Source organism: Stegodyphus dumicola, chromosome 1 (assembly GCF_044657685.1).
Source record: "Stegodyphus dumicola isolate Sdum_Otavi_A_Nest chromosome 1, ASM4465768v1".
NCBI lineage: Eukaryota > Metazoa > Arthropoda > Arachnida > Araneae > Eresidae > Stegodyphus > Stegodyphus dumicola.
Window position 1 is genome coordinate 183,254,708 of NC_140768.1, and position 20,248 is coordinate 183,274,955.

The window sequence follows — 20,248 nt, forward strand, 5'->3', positions numbered from 1 at the left end:
ATATATTTAAAATAATAACTAAATACTTGCTTGGAAAAGCGTAATCAACTAATATTAAAAACATAAGTTTTACCTGCATATATAACTTATGAATTATACTCCCATTTTCAGAATAAATGAATTTTTTTCTTCGAAAATAGAACGCTTTAAAAGTACGTACTGATACTTGGTATTAGCTTCTTTTTTCGTCAACCAATGTATACTTCTAAAACATTAAAGGAAAGAGAGAATATTTAATAAAAGCTGTATTTATCTTATTAAATCAACATTAAGCTAGATTTTAGTAGTACGGTTTCTACAAATAGTCGTATGTTGCTATCAGAAAACTATGTAATAATTGGAAATTGATTTTTGAAAGGAAACTATTTGCACATGATAACAGGACATAATTTCCTTTCATTCAGAAATAGAAGCTGTATTTTAGATTGTATGCTAGACTACACAATTTGGTGCATAACATATCAAACTAAATGTTAAAAAAGGATCCCACATTAGAAAATGCTGCTGGACTTTTTTACCATAAATCAGCTAGTTTATATGCTATAAGGAATTTTGCACCACAGTTTTGCATTTTGTATTCGTATAATATTAATGGTATTCACTGAAATCTCAGCTTTTGGAGAGAAAAATAATTCTTTCAATGTTATGTATAGAATTTAAATTGTTTTCGTTATAGTAAATGATAATGAAATTAGGTTCTGAAAAAAAAACATGCTCTTTTTAATACTATACATTATGAAGTTCATAAATGGTGCCTTCAAAATAATGAAATAACATTGTTCTGTAAAGTTTTGCTTTTTTTTCAGTATGTGATTATGGCAAAGCACTCGAGGGAAATCTGCCTTAGAGAAAGGTTATCTCCGTGGAGAACTCTCTAAGAGAAACTGACTCGTATACACGTTACACGTAGAATATAACCAGGAAACGTCCCATACAGCCAGCCCGTTCACCAACATCTGAACCCCAGGCTGAACTACCAATATTCAGAGACTTTACCTCACTTTCAAAGCGTTATGAATTTTTATTTGGTACCTAGTGCAAATATAAACGAGGCTCGCATTTCTTAAATTTTTATAATGCATATATCGAGCTAAATTATTATTATTGAATTTTGCAAACTTTTACGAGCTGTTAGCTGTAGAAAAAGCTTAAAAATCTTACATTTTACATTCAATGTAACTTTATCAATATTAATGGAATTGATTTCTAAAAATTCTCAGTATTATTTTGAAAAACACTTAGATTGAAAGTGCAGCAAAATTCCAATAATCCGGCCTATTCGATGCTTCTGCAATGTCGGATTTTTAAATATGCCGAATTAACGGCCTAAAATTATAAATAAGGCAATATTAAATGTTAAAATGTTCATGTGTTTCTAAGAAATAGTTATAATGAAAATTGCATTTATTTTACTGAATAAAAGCTACAGTTAGGTTTACCCCAACATATTTCAACATTTAAAGTTTTGAAAAAATTCTTGATCCACTGATTCGATCAATGACATTAAATTTGGTGAAAGTTATGGTACAGTGAAGTTTTCCAATATGAATTTATAAGCCATAAAATGTGCTCTATAGTTGTCTAAAGGCTTAAATTAGGCCTTAGAGTTCTTACAAAGGCCAATTATTTCAGAATTTTAGCTGGTATAAATTGGACAATAACATCCAGGTTTGGATGAGTTTTTAATAAGTCAGATGGTTTCGTTTTATATTTCCTTACAATAATTTTTATCAAGTTTCGAGAGTATTTTAAGAGTAAATATGGAGTAATCAAGTAATGCACAAATACTGTGTTTTAACAATAGAAGAGCAGTGAGACTAACTGTAAAACAAACTGTAAAAACAGCGAGATGTGAAGCAACCGTCTTGCTTTTCCAAAACTGCCGAATGAAACGTTAATAGCTGTTTATATAACAAACGTGTCAATAAAAATGGCGATGGGTTATCACATACGCCGAATCATTGGATCTCGGATTACCTTAGCTCATCTTTATAATCGAAACATACTGAAATAAATCTACCTTTCCTAAACTACTTTGTTTAAGCACCAATCTTTTGAAAACTTCTTTATAAAAAGCATTCACTTTGAGGGTTTGAATGTATTCTAAAATCAGCTCAAATTATGAGCAGAATCAATAACGAGCGTTTCATTTAACAAATTTTAGAAGAGTTCAAAATATTTTGCAATACAGTTATCATGCAATACGTTTTTGCTTTAAAAGCATAATATAGCGAATAAACGCTTCGAGATTTTTGCATTACTAGCACTTCACTTAATCTCTTCAAGACATCGAGAATGAAACTGATCTCAGTTAGTTTCGCAATATAGTTAAAAACAAACTTAAATAATCAACCATAATACACTCTCCATATCAAATTCCAGCATTCTATCAGTTGTTTTTATTACACATTCGTTTTCAAGAAAATTTTATCTCATATTTCTGCTCTACGTAGGAGAAGGGCGAATTGCGATAAATATTATTGTGTCACGAGTTATCAAAGGGAACGTTGAATTCTGATGCCCATCGGAATGAATCATGCAGGAGAATCTCACTTGATTCAATTACAAGAGCATCAGTATTTATTTCGATGATTTTAACGCTGCAATGAGACAACTGCAAATGAAAAGAGGAATTGCCGTTGTCAAGCAGATGACGGAAAGAATTACGTTTACGTAAAACAGCTTTGATTAGGAATTTATGTGTCAGTGTTCCTAAGTGAGTGATTTGTAAAACCTATTCAACCGAATTATTTTTCAGATTTTTTGTAGTAAATTATATATTTTAAATTACTTTTCGAATTAAAATTAGGAACAGGAGTAACTTTAGTTAGGCATAGAATTGTGGATAAAATTTATTTAAAATCTGCGTTAATGTAAAGATTGATATTTTGCCTAATTTTGATTTCTACATTGCCATGTTTTGCTTACATAAATGTCTGTGTTATAGTCAGTTTTGCGTGATACTTCGTGCGCGAAAGTAAATTTTAATCCTTCTGGCTTTCGTAGATATTGCAGATATATTATATTTTGTAATAAATGACAGTTTCAAAATTATATTTGATAAATAAACAACACTTTTCAAGTAAGTAAACTTTAATCCTTAGTGGAAGCGAACTTTAATCCTTCTGCCTTTTGCAGATATTATAAATGTATTATATTTTTAATATATAAAAATTTTAATAAATATTATTATTAGTAGGTCCTCCCATAAAATCTTGTATATTTTGACTAATAGCAAATCGCAATTTATTTTATTTTGTATATTGGCATTACCAATCCATTATCTATAGTTTTTATTGCACCTTAATGTGTTTCTTCAAGCATCCCGTCGAGAAATTGGAACAGAGAATTGAGACTAAAGATTTTGGCAAAGATTTTCAATTAATTTATAAAAAGTGTTTCGTATACAGTATCAATTGTCTGTTACGGAGTTAGCTTGATTCCAAATTCATTAATAATAATTTCCCCTGAAGAGCCATAATGATATTCGAATTAGGATAATCTTCCATTTACCGCTTCTTAGTTTTTATATTTTTGCTTAAATCATTTATTCGTACTTTATTCTAATGTTTTAAATATGCCTTACTTTGATTAGCATATTGCTTACTATTAGTATTGATTTTTATTTGTAAATATTCAAGGGTTTGTATAGTTTTTTTTATCTTTGTAACACATTTCATTGCACCTTATTTTGCTTACGTTAATTTTCTCCGGGAACCACAGTATTTAAGAAACTTTTTAGCGTACGAACTACGTATTTTCTTTTAACTTTTTTTCTAAATTTTGCAGCACAATGCACAAAGTTTTTGACCACAAAGGTCATTTTTCGTTTGTTCTTTTCACTTTAATTAATTTTAATAAATATTATATAATTTATATAATAAGGAATCGTGACTAACTCTTGTGGTGTACTGATAGGAACAAACGTTATATTATGACAGGGAAATTACGATGTTAATGTTCACGTTGGGACAAAATCTTCATCACGAGTCAGACTTGTTAAAGCACCGGAAAGAGTTAAATATGTTAGAATATGTTCTAATAATTTAACCCTTTCCGGCACGCTACCTCTTAAAGTCGGAGTTTTGATTAAAAAAAAAGGTAGGCAGTCTAATTAGGCCTAGAGGAGTACACAAGTAAAATTTTGTGAAGGTAGCACTTATCGTTTCAATTCTGTGGTTGTGCCCAAAGTGGCACACTAATTTGAACAGAAAGATTTGATTCGAAAGAAGTGCTGAAACGAGCATTGTTGTCAATGATCTGACCGATGAAATGCGGAGAAACAAAGAATACAGACTCTCAGTTGTCCTAGATTATCGGTGAGCCCGGTCTGGGCACACCTAGGGTTCGCCGTTTGATTTTAGGCAAGATTTCAAGGTAAACATTTAAAACTAATATAGAATAAGGAGATTAGCGTACAGCCCAAAAACTAACATAGAAATTTCTTTTCAAACAATTCCTTTTATACCTTAAAAAAATCTGGAAGTTTTCTTTTAAAAAATGATGGTAACTTAAGAAACTAAACATGACTAAAATATATGGACTGGTTTGTGTTGAGCTGCCATCTACTATAAATAAAGAAGGTTCAGAGTAACCTATAGTAACCTATAAATCCTTTTTCATTCAATTTTTCTGGGCGTACAGAAGGAAATATTTAGGTGTGTCCAGACCGGACACACTGTGCCGCAAAGGGTTCATGCCTAAGGGAACATTATTTATGAGATTATCTAATAATGTTTTGAGATATCTGGTATTTTTTTAGAAATATTGATGTTTTATTACATTCTGCATCCGCAAATATACCTATAAGGTAGGCGAGAATTAACTCCCTACTAAATAATTACCTTTTGAAAAGTTAACGAATTTTCATAAAATAAAGAACATTTTGTTCCTTACAGTGGTAGAATTTATTACATGGTATCTCATTTATGTCATTTCGGGTGTCAGTGACGGCCATGGCGCAATGTCTAACCATGCATGAGTCGGCCCCGCTGGCATGTTCGAGTAGCAATTCCTTAGGATATTTGCATCTACCGAGACACGAGATCCTTTCACACTTAGCCACCATGTCTGTTGCACCACGAAACACCCTACTTCTCACAAGGATATCTGCAAAGCCCGCTCTTGCAAGGTTAGGTGTTGCGCTGTGTTCCATAACAGATACCTGCAATGACAAAAACGAGATATCATGTAATAAATTCTACTATCGTAAGGTACAAATTGTTTTTTCTTTCATTAAAATTTATTAAGCATCTAAAACGTTACAAGCAATTTTCAAAAAAAAAAAAAAAGTTTAGTATCTTCCGCCCTGTAGTACGTTCTGCTTTTCAAGTAATAATAATGCGAATAACATCAGCAACACAGTAACACGTTTGAGTTATATTTTCCTCTTCTATCAGTTCTCCATATGTCATATTTCTATATGACACATGAGGATGCCTGACATGTAGGGATGATGTTCACCCCCAACCGTGATTTCTTTCCATTTCGCTGTTTACTAACCTTCTTTCTTCGATTCCAATCTCATATTATTTCATTGCAAATCAATGGAAATAAATTCCTTGTTATTTAGGTAGTGCTCATGGATTACAAGATAATTACAGTAATGAAAATAAACGTAAAAGGTATATATTTTAATTATCAATAACTATGTTTATTGTGGCACATTTCATTAAACAAGTACTTTTTGTAGAATTATCAGGCTATGTAATAAAAGCGAATGGTCAATTGCTTAAAATATTTCAAAGCTCAGCAATGAAATACTAGCGATGACATAGAATTTCAATTCACTGCTATCAGTTTGTTTAAAAGTAGGTGATGTAGCATTTCTTTAATCGGGAGAAACAAATCGTCGAGATTTTTCCAAACAAATTTTATTTAGCTTTTTACGGTATAACGCAACTTTTGCGGTTTTTTATGGTTAATTAAAAGAACAGTTAGGAAAACTAATATTAGATAATAAATTGTTAGATTTTTGAGAGCAGCTCTGTGAGTAAAGTTTCTCTATGTGTAAATGAGCGAGAAATGGCGAGCGTAAATGAACAAAGAGAATAGCTCACACTTTCTGTGAGTAAAGCACTATATTACTTAAACATCAGAATTTTCAGACCAAATTTCTGAAGCCAAGCATCTGACCCTTTATGTCTTTGTAGCCGCTCGTGTTCAACAATACTTATGTATTTTTTGGCGAAACTTTGTACGCATCAATGCATCCATTGATCACGTTCAGCTTAGACATTCGGCACTGCGACCCCGTAATCAGAAATTTAGGGTTAAATAATCTGTGACATACATCGGTTGGGAAGCATTCGTTAGGCATATATTCAAGATCAAATGAACCAGTTTCGTGGTTTGATAAATAATGTCTCAAAGAAAGACAACTGTTTCGCCATTTCCTTAGTTTAAAACTTCTAGATTTGATTCCATCGGATAACTGTATAAATAGCAACAGATTCTTCAGTCCATTTAGATCCATATAGCAGGTCACCCATGCAGAAATAATTTCTTGTTACCTCTGAGGTACACGACAAGTCATTTTAACAGTCTATTGCGATATGTTTCAAGCATCTTGTTGGCAGAAGTTAAGAAGAAGTGGTACCGAAAATAACCGCATTTAATCGACACTTCCTCAAAATTTTCTCCCAAGTTTTCTACCAAATAATTCTTCGAAAGCTGCTATCTCCTCAAATATAAGAATCTGCCTATATACTATGGGAAGCCGCCAAGACGGTATAGTGGTTAGGGGAGCGTACAGCGATACCAAAGGGCTCGGGTTCGAAATCCTGGAGAAGGCAGGGATGTAAATTGTCTGTTACTTCATAGGAGGTAAAGGTGGCCGCCTATTAGGTGCCTCCGGGAAAATGACCATCGCTTCTGATCTTCGTAGTGGCGATAGCCTAACAGTAGCTAGTACCCCTAGTTAAAATATAGATACGCATATATAATGGCAATATCAGCCGTAAATGCTGCAACTTGCATCCTGAAAATTGTAAGTGTCGAAACTATATCACACTGGATACTTGGACCTAGGCATAATTTAAAACTCAAAGACTTACTTCTAGTAGATTTCTAAGGATTATGTTAATTTTATTAACAGTTAAATTTTGAGTTAAACTTCCTTTCCTATCGCTTCTTAATTTCGGATTACCACTTCCGGCCAGAACGTAGTTATAGAATCACGTTTGAATGCTAATGAGAAAGAGTGGTATTTAACCGTGAAGTTCTACTGTCTTAGTGAGAGAGATACCAGATATTCTGGCACGCGCCGCGTTATTAGGCTACTCTTTCGTAAGCTATTATTACGCTCGGTCGTACTTTAGTCCCTTGATAGCTTCGCAGTCAATTAGCGTTAATGGTCCAACTCTGTTAGAATTTTGATAGCTTCGTCTATATCTCTTTAGTTAAGATTAGTTTAGTTTAATTCTTAGTCTCTTAAGTTCAAGCCCGAGTGTCGGCTCTATTGTATAACTCCAATACGGAGTTCTGCTAAATCTTATTTGAATAATAAAGGGTCTTTTAATTCTCTCCAAGTTCATTCACTGTCTCACGAACTCAAGCGATTATTCGCTTACTAGTTCTTAAGATGCTTCATTTTAGCTGTAACTTAGAATTATACAGTGGGGAATTCTAAAGATTTAACAAGAAACATCGAGTACTACCGAATTTTGTAGAAGTGCTGTCCGGTTTAAACATAGAATGATAAAGAAGGTAATGTGTATTTTCAGATGCTTCTGTATTTCGTTTAACTAAGCCCATCGGCCTTTGAACTATACCATCGATAGGTTAAAACTCTTAGTAGTTGCAAGCCTAAGCACCCACCAAGGATTCACGATTCACGAAAGGGAACAGATCACTCCACTTACTTTTTATTTAATTAGATATGCAAAGATTTATGTTTCGATATTGCATATAAAGATATTAAAAAATAAATATGAGCTGAAATTGGGAAATTATCTGATAAATAAATTCATTAAATCAAGAGCTAATAATTCAGGCAATCAAAAATTCTAAATAGTGTTTAAATTATCACTTTCTTTATGAAAATGACCCAACATAAATTAGCTTAGATAAGAATATATGCGATTTTGATATGAATCCAGATACGAATATATACGCTTAGATACGAATATATGCGACGCTGTTTCCATTGCACCATTTTGACGAAACCCTCAGTCTAATGTTTTGAATATGCCCATTAGTACAACCAATTACATAACTTCGAAAATATTTTCCTTCTTGCTATTCTGTACAAAGCAGATAAAAAAATTTTAATCATATTTTCAAAATGCAAGAGAAAAACTGTTGAAACATCAGCTAATTTATATCCTTCATTAACATCTTGGGAGTGTGTTGTAACGTCACACGCATCCGTTACTGGCAATGAATCTACTGTGTGGCGACAATTTTTATTCGTCGAAAATGATCAACTAGAAAATATATCAGCATCTAAATTTCTAATGAAACACATCTGTTAAGATAAAGAATCAGAAATCAAATATAGAAAAATCGGTACTTAATGTAACGTCCCGGCGACCTTGAAAGTTTGCTACCATTAAAACACGAAATTTGGTCGAGATCCTGGTAAAACTGCAATCGTCCTAGGGAATAATGAGGAAGACTTAGGTGTACTGTGCATAGCCGCATCCTGAACATAACAACTCAGGGCTCGCATTAACTTTTTTATCGCATAACATGAGATGTTCGTAACTGAGATTAAAATTTCTCAGGGAAGTGCGTGAATAAGTCTTCGTATCCTATAGTTACTCCGAAAAGCAATGTCGTTGGAATAATGGCGTGAGGAAATGACGCCTCTTTATATAACAAACGATCAGTAGTCAGCTCACTTTGTTTTTGTGCTTCGTAAAAAGGCTTCCTTCGGTTTCTACTACTTTGTTAGGCCTTCTAATTTTACCGGAAGCTCTGTTTAAAATGCTGTGAGTACAAACATCCTGCGGATGATTGTTTCAGTCTGTTATCATTTGACTGCCATATCGAGCTGATGATATCGTATCCATCACTGCACACTTTTTTTTTTATGGTAGGAACCCCTTACTTTAAAATATAATCGTTTCCTTGCTGCTCTTTAGAAGGGTGGTCACAAATTTTATTCATTTTTTTCTTCAAAATGCAGCAAAAAAGCCAGCAATAACTGTTAATGTATACATTTATTCATGAGAAAGTCTGTCTTATGGATATTGTTCTATTTTACTTGCTGAAATTTTTCATATTCACCAAGCGCTTGTTTTATTTCAAAAGAACAAAGACGTTTACCTTTGAATAGCTGAGGACGCTCACATCCTTGAAATCTGGAGGTCATTCAAGATTCCGTTCGTTGATTGAGGTCATTAATCTCCATTTAGATCTACAGACCCAAGGGCTGAAAATTTCTATATGCGATACTGTTGGATACAGACCATATTCAATGCTGCCAGATCCTTGACTATGCTGGAAGAAGTGGCAATTGATCTGGCAGACATTGCCGCCAAATCTGCTGACGCAGTCTGTGTACCTGATATCATTTGTGAACACATCATAAAATTCATGAGGCAGTATATTCTTCTAAAATAGCAGAGGCACTGAGATATAGAAATAAATAATACGCTACTCCGTGTGTAACTGAAACTAAGTTTTGAGTACCAAACAGAAATTAAAAAGAATTTTGAAACGCTTACGGATTAGTCAGTCTCGGATTACCTATCAACACCTGCTAAAAGGAAAAATTGCCTCAAATCTGTAGAAATAGCGGTTACTTTTGGTTATCCGCTATTACTTCATATTTTATTTTAGTGTCCAAATTTTAAACTTTTTAGGTTGAAATATTTTGATTCCTTCATCTCAACTCTATTTCAATTAATTTAACTGTATAATCTATTTCCCATTTTAAAAGTAAAGAACTTTCTATAAACTGCTCAAGTTAAAACGTTATAATTATGCACTTTTAATTCACAGTATAGTGTTTTTTTACATCTCAGAAGTTCGTGTGTGTTTTGACATTTTCAGCTAGGAAAAGTTTGTTTTCAATACCATATAAAAATTATTAGGTTATTTGAGTTATTCTCACTATTTTGCTTTTTAGATTTGATTGTAGATTTTTTAGAACATTTTTTATTTTAAACCGATTTTTTTTGTCGCCGAATACAACTTTAAAGGCTTTATATAGTCTTACTATATGCTTGGCACATCATGGCCTTGCAGGTTATGCGCCTCAAAATTATGCGCGACGTATTATAATCCTAGACAAGTTAGAAATTAAGTTTAATATTTAGAGTTCTTTGAATTGCAGCAAATTTAACAAAAAGGCTATCATTTTTACTTTATTTACTAAATTCAGTAAAATATTTTTATTTTATTTTTTCACTTACTTATAACCAGTTGTACACTTTATGTACTACAGAATAAATGTAACACCTTACATGTCGAATTTTACTCAAGCGAAAACACACGTAATTTTTTAAAAAAGACTTAGTTATTTTGAAAAGAAATTTAAATGTGAGGCACCTTATACTCTGTCTCGACTTAAATTATATTATCCTTCTCCCAGCAGAATAATAATTTTGAATCTTATTGATTCTTCCAATTACAAAAAGAAAATCGCACGCGCAAACTAACCTAAACTCACTAAAATATTTAGGTGAAATTCCATTTCTTTCCTGTATTTGAGCTGCATATTAAGTAGCTGGCATCAGCTTTTCTGTTAAAGATCAAGATAGACGTGCTAAGGCGACACAAGGGTGAATAGAGCTATAAGAAGCCCAAAGTGAATTTTTAACAATAATACTTTCCTTCCACCTACAAGACTTTTTTTCATATTTGTCAAGCTTTTGTAAATTATTTCTAAATGCTGAGAAGCTTTCAATTAAGTTGAATTACGTAATATGAAATGTTTCTAAGGGCATTTTCTGATGAAGAAATGTGAATCCAGATTAGAAAAATTTAGAAATTTGATTACGTAATTTTATCATTCGCTTTATTCACATTAGCATTTCACTTATTTCAACTCATTTTTATTAACTATTCATTAGGCGTTTGTTTAAATTCATTTTTATTGTTAAGTTTAACACTTATCGCGTCTATAAAATATTACCAGTAAAAAACCGTGTGATTAAGATTTTTATCAGAAACATTCAACTGACGAGTTTATATGCAATCCCTCAAAAAGAATCAAGTAGCAGAAGAATGTGAAGTTAATTTAATATTTTAACAAATTGTCGTTGTAATTTTTCATTTTCATACTATTACTTGCAACAAGTATACTATTTCTTTTCATAAAAATGAAACAAAGACCTATATAAATCTCTATAAAAACAAAATGAAAAATCTACGTGCATGTGAGTTCGTCACTTTACGCAGCAATGTATATACTCAGAATTACGAAATTTGAATCATATATATAGCCTAGACATGAAGGTATTCATTAAGAAGCAATTAGTTTCAAAATTTTATTAATATTACTTTTTTTTTAAGGTTGCAACGATTTTATGGGTTTTTACCGAAGTGTCGAAGCCTGTCAGTCAGGTCGTAGTTTGTCCCACAAATTGCAGAAATTATTAAAGAGCTCTCGAAATTTAAGTAAATGCCTCCAGTGCGCAATCATTAAGATGATCTTGCAGAGAAGTTTTGAAGAGACTCTCTACGGAAGAGTAGACCGTTCCCTTGCCTGAACTCTAACTGGAGGTTTTCAGATTGCTAGAGCAAAAAACTAGCTATCTCATTAAAATCACACATACACTTTTTTCTTACTATCGACTAAAAGAATGGGTACCGATTTTAGCAATCAGAGTTCTGTAACAGTTAAAAATATTAGTAATTATAAATAGAATTTCACGGTTTCAGAAAAGTAAAGTAATACTTCTGATATACTGTTTAATACTGAAAAAAAAAATATAAAATATTCTATTTGTTAGAATAGAATTTATGTAACATACTTTAAAAAAAGATTATATGTCTAAATCTGCCTTGAATACTTTGTCTTAAGCGCAAGGATCAAAATTAATAACATCAACTTATTGCTTATCTAAAGATCTTTTACTCAATTTGTCAGGACTACGTGTTCTGTGCATACTTTTGGCAAACATAATGGTGACAGTATCAAGGTCCTAATCTCGAACAGTGAGCTGAAGGCAGCTATGTTCTTGTGAGTGCTAGAAAAACTACAACATCATAAGGGTGTAAAAGACCCTTTTATTTAAATCACTATTTACAGCAACTCCCAGCTCGGAAGTGATAACAGAAAAATAATGACCGCGCTTGGGTCTAAACTGAACAATCAAACAATTTAAAGTAAAGCTTAAGTAGACGTTTAAATAGCCGCTGTTCACAGAGCTTAAACGCGAGATTGGCCTATTTATGGTGCGCAGCAAGTCTTTGCTAAGTAGTAACGCACTTAAATTACTTCAATCAGTATTAGAGTAATAGCTCTAAGGCGTAAGAATTTAAATACTAACTAATCTGGCGAACGTCCACCGAACCGACGTGGTCTGAGACTAAAAGCTCTCTCACACTTGAGAAGTTCCCCACTAATCTTTAAATACAAAACTTGGCTTCAACACAAATTAGCATAAAGCTGAACCGCGAGCTCATTCTCAAGGGAAGTTGAAATAAGAGTTTACAGTAAAGGGTAACTTAAAATAAAAAGAAATTTGGTTAGTTTAAATTGAAACCTTACAAATTATCTCTTCATTATTATATCTAAAATTCGGAAAATGCAAAATTGTGTTCTACTGGGATAGGGCTTTGCCCAGGCTCCCAAGAGAGATGAACGTTAGTTCACTGAGGAAGGATCAAAATTATCAAATAAATCAAATAATGCAGGCATTCAAACATTGAAAATGTTATTTAAAAATATGTTTGAAAATGTATGAAAGTTTGGTTATAATATTATCAGGTTCAGTGTTCCGCCTTACTTGCTTTGGGAACATTCAAGAACCTGACTCGGAACAGGGAGCTTACTAAAGCTATGTTCAATAAATGTGGGAAGTAGACAAGATACACAGGAAGGGTATACGAAACCCTTTATTTTTCACTCTTTACATTTTTCACTCTTTACAATAATTTCCGGACTTCGGAATACAGAGACCAACCACTTGTGGTCTGAACGTAAGAATATAAAAATATTAACTAAACTCTAACTTAACTTTGGAATAATAAACAAGGGCCTACGTGGAAGATTGGCCGTATATTAACAGGAAGCCGTATGTAGTACAGAGAACTGTTAACACTACAATACGTTTAAAATTATTAAGAGGATTAAACCTCTGGCCTGGAAGGCAACCAGCAACCGAGTAAAACTGCTAAGGCAAGCCGCCTGCTTCTACAAACTCCTTCCTCTCTCTTGCTTGGCAAAAAGCCACAACTTAAGTACTTGGCGTTCGCCAGACAAATTTGCATAAATAAGTTAAAGCTTTTAATTCTGGCCGGAAGTAGAAAATAAGAAGTGATAATAAAGATTTAAAATAAAATAAACGTTAGTAAAACTTAAGATCCTTACAATATTAAGAACATAAATTGTTTCAGAAACTGGTAATCTAAGTACATGCCTTTAAAAAATGCTACTGGTGTGTTAGTTTTAGACAATCAGGCAGAGTGTTTAAAACTGTATCCTGTACGAAATCCGTGTGCAAACTTATGTAACACAAATTCTTTTTTTTTTTTTTTTTATATAGTATCATTTCATATTGAGAAATCTTTCAATGGTACTCGGGAAGGAAATCCCAGCTACGTTTCTCTCTGGTAATTTTAAAATGAGTAAAATGAGGCAAAACAAACTTTAGTTTGCTACAGATTTTGAATAATTCTGTTCATTACGCGGGCAATCAGAGGTCAGAGATTCACATATTTCTTTCAGGAGCAAATAATTTCTTGAAAAATTATCATAATCTTGTCAAAACCTAAAAAGAAACATTAAAAAAATTAAATTATAATATAAAATGTCTTTGTGTTGTAATTTAATTATGCTATGTGGCTTTTACAAATGGCATCTAGTATTGTTTCTTGGCCTAAAAGAAACCAAGCTCATTGTTTTTATTCATGGAGAAGAGGAACATGTCTGGCTTCTTTCGAAAAGTCTAGTTTTTCGGGCTTCCTGTACTGCTATGATTTTCTTTAAGTTTAACTTTTGTCTTCTTTGACATCCAACTTAGTTATTTCCACTATGCTTGCTCATTTTCTTGCTATTTGTTACTAATTACTTCCTTGCTGTTCACTACATCAATCCAGTATTACTAGTGATGTATACAAATTACTAGTGATGAACCAATGTTCGTCACTGGTAATTTTGGATTTCAGGCTATAAGCTGTTTCTCCCGCCTTCTTGGAATGCCTCCGTGGTGTGCTGGTCTGCACGCTGGGCGCGTATTCCAGAGGTCCGTGTCTCGATTCCCGGCGAAGGCGTGGCATATTTTTCAAGTATCTTGCTTCCAAATAACCTAATGTCTCTACAGTGGCGCTCGAACTAAAAGGGTGTTGGATGATGATTCTCCACACCCAAGATTTGGCGATTGGGTTCTCTAAAACCACCAGTCGCCCATTAAAAGAAGGCATATATAAGGTGTTTCTCCCGCCTTCTTGGCATGCCTTCGTGTTGTGGTGGTCTGCACGCTGAGCGCCTATTCCCGAGGTTCGTGGTTCGATTCCCGGCGAAAGCGTTGCTAATTTTTCATCATCCTGCTTACAAAAAATACCTAATTTCTCTACAAAGCAGCATTCGCTATCCTCTGCTGTTAAATATCTGAAGCTACAAAAGCTCTTCCACTCACTTCTGCTTCCGTTCGAACTTTAGCAATCGCAGCACTGATCTTGCACAGACATATCTACTGTGCAAAAGAATGAATATACTGTTGCGTGCGTGCGGGTCCGTTATGAAATGAATGCACAAGTCCGATGAAAAATGAATAAAAATTTATTATTATTACAACAAAAATGCTTAAATTTTCTCAAATTATCATGCAGTATTACAATATCTCACAGTAGTTATCTTTTAACTACTCAAATGTACAATAGAACGTAATTCAAAACAGCTAAAGAACGCTAATCCGCGAATTCGCTATAATCAACAACAGCAGTTTTCTAAACAACAACAAACTAAGCAACTACTACAAACTGAGATGTTTTCCTCCTTTTATAAGATTTTAAAATCACGCGCTAGAATTTTCCAGTACTTTCTCGAAATCAAAAAGAGATATTTATTTATTTAATGCACGCGCTCTTGTATTTTCAATTTTCCGGCTTAGCTTTCTTTTAATATTCGTCACGCGCTGCACTGCGCGAGAAATAAAACCATTTAATTTGTAATTGAACTAACATTAGCTTTTTAAATACCAAATTCGTAACACTGCCCCCTTCCCAAGGACTGCACGTCCCGGGCAGTACAATCCCTGGACAGGAAGCTAAACTTACAACTGTGGCATAAACATTACATCACAATATCAAACAACATGAACAATAAATGCAATAACTAACTTAAATCAAATGCTATCAAATACTAAATACAAAACAAATACTAAATACAAATCAAATCAAATATACATTTAAAAACAAAAAGGACCATAGTCTTATACTATTTACAATTATTTACATTACGCACTATGGCCATAGTAATGAGCTAACCTGTCGTAATGAACGACTTTAGGTTTAGAGTTCGAAGACTTACGAATCCGAACCACGACGTCATTCAGCCTATTTAGGACTGTGTACGGGCCATCCCAAGGTGACTGTAATTTCGGACAAAGTCCTTTCCGTCGAGTCGGATTCCACAACCACACCTTGTCTCCTTCGTGGAATTGATGTTCAGTAGCTCTCGTGTCGTAGCGGGTCTTCATCTTCTCTGTCGCCAAGTTGACTCTCTCTCGTGCAAAGTTGTGCATCACTTCAAACCGGGCCTGGAGATCTTGAATATATTCCTCAGACGATGAAGGAGAATCCGGAGGGCGACCAAACAATAGATCACAAGGCAGACGAAGGTCACGACCGAAGAGCATCTGTGATGGAGAATAGCCGGTAGTCTCGTGAACAGCACTGCGGTAAGCCAGTAAAAAGAGTGGTAATTTCTTGTCCCAGTCCTGCTGGTTTCTGGAAACCACTAATGAGAGGTTATTAAGGATGGTTCGATTGAACCTCTCTACCATGCCGTCCGACTGGGGATGTAATGGCGTCGTTTGGGTTTTGTCAATGCCGAGTAGTTTGCATAGTTCTTTGATTACTACCGAGGTAAAATTCCTTCCCTGATCGGAATGTAACTGAAGAGGCACCCCGAACCTGGAAATCCAGTGCTGTATCATCACCTCAGCTACTGTAACAGCCTCTTGATCAGGAATAGGATACGCTTCAGGCCACTTGGTGAAGTAATCAATGACAACGAGTATGTATTTGTTACCATCAGCAGTTCGTGGCAGAGGTCCCAAGATCTCAAAGGCGATACGTTCAAACGGCGCACCTACGTTGTAACGTTGCAGCTTGCCTCGGCTGCGTTTCCTTGGTCCTTTCCGACCTGCACAGGCATCGCAAGATCGGCACCACTTTTGCACGTCATCCTTTGCATTATTCCAGTAAAATCGCTCACGAACTCTCTGTAAGGTCTTCATAATTCCTCCTCATGACCTCCTGTAGGGCTGTTATGTAGTTCTTTGAGGACATCAGGAATCCGGGATCTTGGAAGTATCAGTTGCCATCGGAACGTCTTCCCATCATCCGACTCGAATTTCCGGTATAAGACGCCGTTTCGAATGTGAAGTTAATCCCAGAGTGCCCAGTATTGTTTTGTTGTAGGACTACAGATAGAAATGTCCTGCCATGTAGGTTTTCTGTTTGATGACTCTATTAAATCAAGTATGGGTTTAATGTCGCGGTCTTCCAGCTGGTCTTTCCTGACTTCATCATCACTCCACGGGTCTCGATCAGCCGATGTTGATGTTGTAATTTGTCTTGCGACCGGAGTCAGCAGCTCGTATTTCGCTTCCACCCTGGAACAATATCGGCAGCTTTCTGGGCAAGGTCTTCTAGACAGGGCGTCGGCGTTTCCGTGTGATGATCCCTTTCGATGACGGATAGTGATGTCATATTCTTGGAGTCTCTGTATCCACCTGGCTATTTGACCCTCAAGATTCTTGAAATTTAAAAGCCAGGCTAATGAGGCATGGTCCGTGCGGAGGAGGAATTTTCTGCCGTATAGATAATGATGGAAATGTTCTACAGCTTTGACTATGGCGAGCAACTCTTTCCTGGTGACACAGTAATTCCTCTCCGGTTTAGACAGGCACTTCCTCCAGTACGCTACTACACGTTCTTGGCCGTCTATTTCTTGGGACAAAACCGCACCGACACTTTCATTGCTCCCGTCCGTGTCGAGAATAAATGGTCTGTCGAGCTGAGGATACGTCATGATTGGAGCAGATGTTAAAGCTTCCTTTAAGCTGTTAAATGCATCCTCGCATTCTTTTGTCCATAAGAACGTTTGCTTGCTCTCTGTCAGCTTGTGAAGCGGTCTTGCGATGGAAGAAAAGTCCTTCACGAATCTCCTATAGTAGGTGCAAGGCCCTAGGAAGCTTCTCAGCTGATGGACATTTTCGGGACGTGTCCAGGATTTAACCGCTGATACCTTTTCAGGATCCGTGCGTACACCTTCTGCAGAGATGACATCTCCCAGATAAGTCACTTCCTTTCGGAACAATTTGCATTTAGCGGGACTCAGCTTCAGATTGGCTTCTTTCAGTTTCTGAAGCACCTTCCTAAAATTTTCTAAATGTTCTTCAAAACTCTTTCCGACGATGATGATGTCGTCCAGGTATATCAGGCAGGCTTCCTAGGAAAGGCCTTTCAAAACAGTCTCCATAAGACGTTCGAATGTTGCCGGCGCATTACACAGTCCAAACGGCATCACCTTGAATTGCCAAAGCCCTTGTCCCGTAGTAAATGCCGTCTTTTCTCGGTAATCAGGGTGTATTTCTACCTGCCAATACCCACTCTTTAAATCAAGTGTTGAGAACCACTTGCTTCCAGAAAGAGTGTCCAAAATGTCGTCAATTCTAGGAAGAGGGTAACTGTCTTTCTTCGTAACCTCATTCAACCGACGATAGTCAACGCAAAATCTTGTTGAACCGTCTTTCTTTCTGACAAGAACGATGGGAGATGCCCATGGACTTGCTGAAGGCTCGATAACATCGCTTTCTTCTATATCCTTTAAAATTGTTCGTACCTCTTCCTGGTTAGCAAACGGTAGGCGTCTTGGATGTTGCTTGATCGGGTGATGATCGCCGGTATCGATTCTATGTTGTGTCAAACTAGTTCGACCCACGTCAGAAGACGAGCGGGAGAAAACAACTTGAAGATCTTTAATGACGCGTTCGGCAGCATTCTTCTCTTCATCGTTTAATTGCGCCTTCTGCAATAACTCCGATGTAATTCTCTCTGAGGACACGGGTTCTGGGATGTTGCACTTTCTTTCAACGCTGGTTACTGGAGTACATGCTGCAACCACGTCGCCTTTCTTAATAACTCTCGCCTTCTCAGTTACATTGGCAACTCTCACAGGAATAACCATTCTCGATAGGTCGACGAGTGTTGAGACTACTAGTACTCCTTTCGGGCTATTACAGTTATTGGGATATTCTATGATGCCGTAGCGAAAATCTCTGTTTTCGGCTATAGATCCAGGGAGTGAAATTTCTGTTCTTGCCGGTATTGTGATATTGTCTTGTGCTATGATTCTGTGGACAGATTTAACTTCTTCATTATTAATTCCAAATAACGTTATGTCCTCAGACGCAGAATGCAATTCATTATTTTTAAAGTCCAAGGAAAAATTATATTTCCTTAAAAAGTCTAATCCGAGTATGCAAGGATCTGTAACGTCTGCTACATATGCCATGTGATGGTAAGTGGCACTTCCAAACCTAATATAAACATTCACTTTACCCGCGATATCGATCTTCTCACGGGACACAGTCTGGAGGGTAACGCAGGGCGGCGTCCAGATAAGTTTGCTTCCCAATTGTTGAGCCAAATCTTTTCGGATGATGGTAACGTTGGCTCCTGTATCTATTTTCATATTGCAGGGAACTCCATTAATATGTCCTATTATAAAAAGTCCATTACTGCCGCCTCTCACTGCAGAAATCTGAAGCGCTTTAAACTGGGGCTTTTCATTATCTGGCAACCTCCGCCCCACGAGATGGCCACTAATTAGTTTCCCTGTTGCTTGCTAGGAGCGGTCTTAACATCCGTGCCCTGGGGTGTTCTGCAGTTTCGTAATATGTGTCCTTCAGTACCGCAGTTCCAGCACTTAACGGTCGGTTTCTTATCACCAATATTCCGTCTCAAGGCGTTCAGTTGTCTGGTTAAATCGTCTAGACGAGCAGTGACTTGATTCTCTGGCTGCTGGACTTGAGCAGCTCTCACGGGGTGGCGGTCTCGACGAGTGGCTTGCTGGGCTGCCTCGAATTTCATGGCGTACACTAAAGCGCTTTTCAAATCTTTAACATCCGCCATTCGTAGAGCCTTCTGTATTTCGGGATCCCGGATGCCATCGATAAAGTACTGCAGGGATAGGCTTTCCCTCGTTTCTCTCGGGCACTCCGTAAAGGCGAGGTGGGACAGCCTTTCAACATCTGTGGCGAGTTCCTGGAGTGATTCGGTGGGCTTCTGTTGACGGGATTTTAATTGAAGCCTGCTGTAGTCTTTTAAACATTTCTCCCCAAAGCGCAGCTCCAATTCGCCGGATAAAGCTTCGAAGTCAAGTCTTTGGTTTTCTGGAAGCGTCTGCAGGATATCCGCTGCGTCTGCTCTCAAAGAAGCGGCGAGATGGCAGGCCTTAGTTTGGGAATCCCATCCATTCGCATCCGAAACGATAGAAAATTGTGTTTTATACACTTGCCAGGATGTCTTCCCATCATATGTGCATAGCTTCAGAGAGGAGCGAGCAGGCATAGATTTAGATAGGCATAGATAGAAATTTAAAACCTTCAGAATTGCTTCCTGCCATCGCTATGCACTTCTTTAGGCTGTCAACTTCTTTGGCGACGGCAGCAGAAACCCTATCATCAATTTGGGATTCGATTTGTTGTTGAACAGAACAAACTCTTCCTTCTATTTCTTCTTTGACAGAATCAACTCTGTAACCTATTTGTTGTTCCACTGCCGAAACTCTGTCTTCTATTTGCTCTTTCACAGAAAAGACTTTTTCTTCAATTTGTCCAACTTTAATTTCAACCGCGTCTATTCTGCCTCCCATAACCTCAAATTTATTTTCTATTATGCA

General features: G+C 36.0%; 1 protein-coding gene across 1 annotated transcript in view; it reads left to right on the plus strand.

Moving 5' to 3' along the window:
- Positions 1 to 2,514: 2,514 nt before the first annotated feature.
- LOC146999404 (uncharacterized) overlaps positions 2,515 to 20,248 on the plus strand; it is a 532,534-nt gene continuing 514,800 nt past the window's right edge. Inside the window, exon 1 of the mRNA XM_085823566.1 lies at positions 2,515 to 2,716. The gene's annotated coding sequence lies outside the window, so the exon portion shown is untranslated. The remainder of the gene's footprint in view (positions 2,717 to 20,248) is intronic.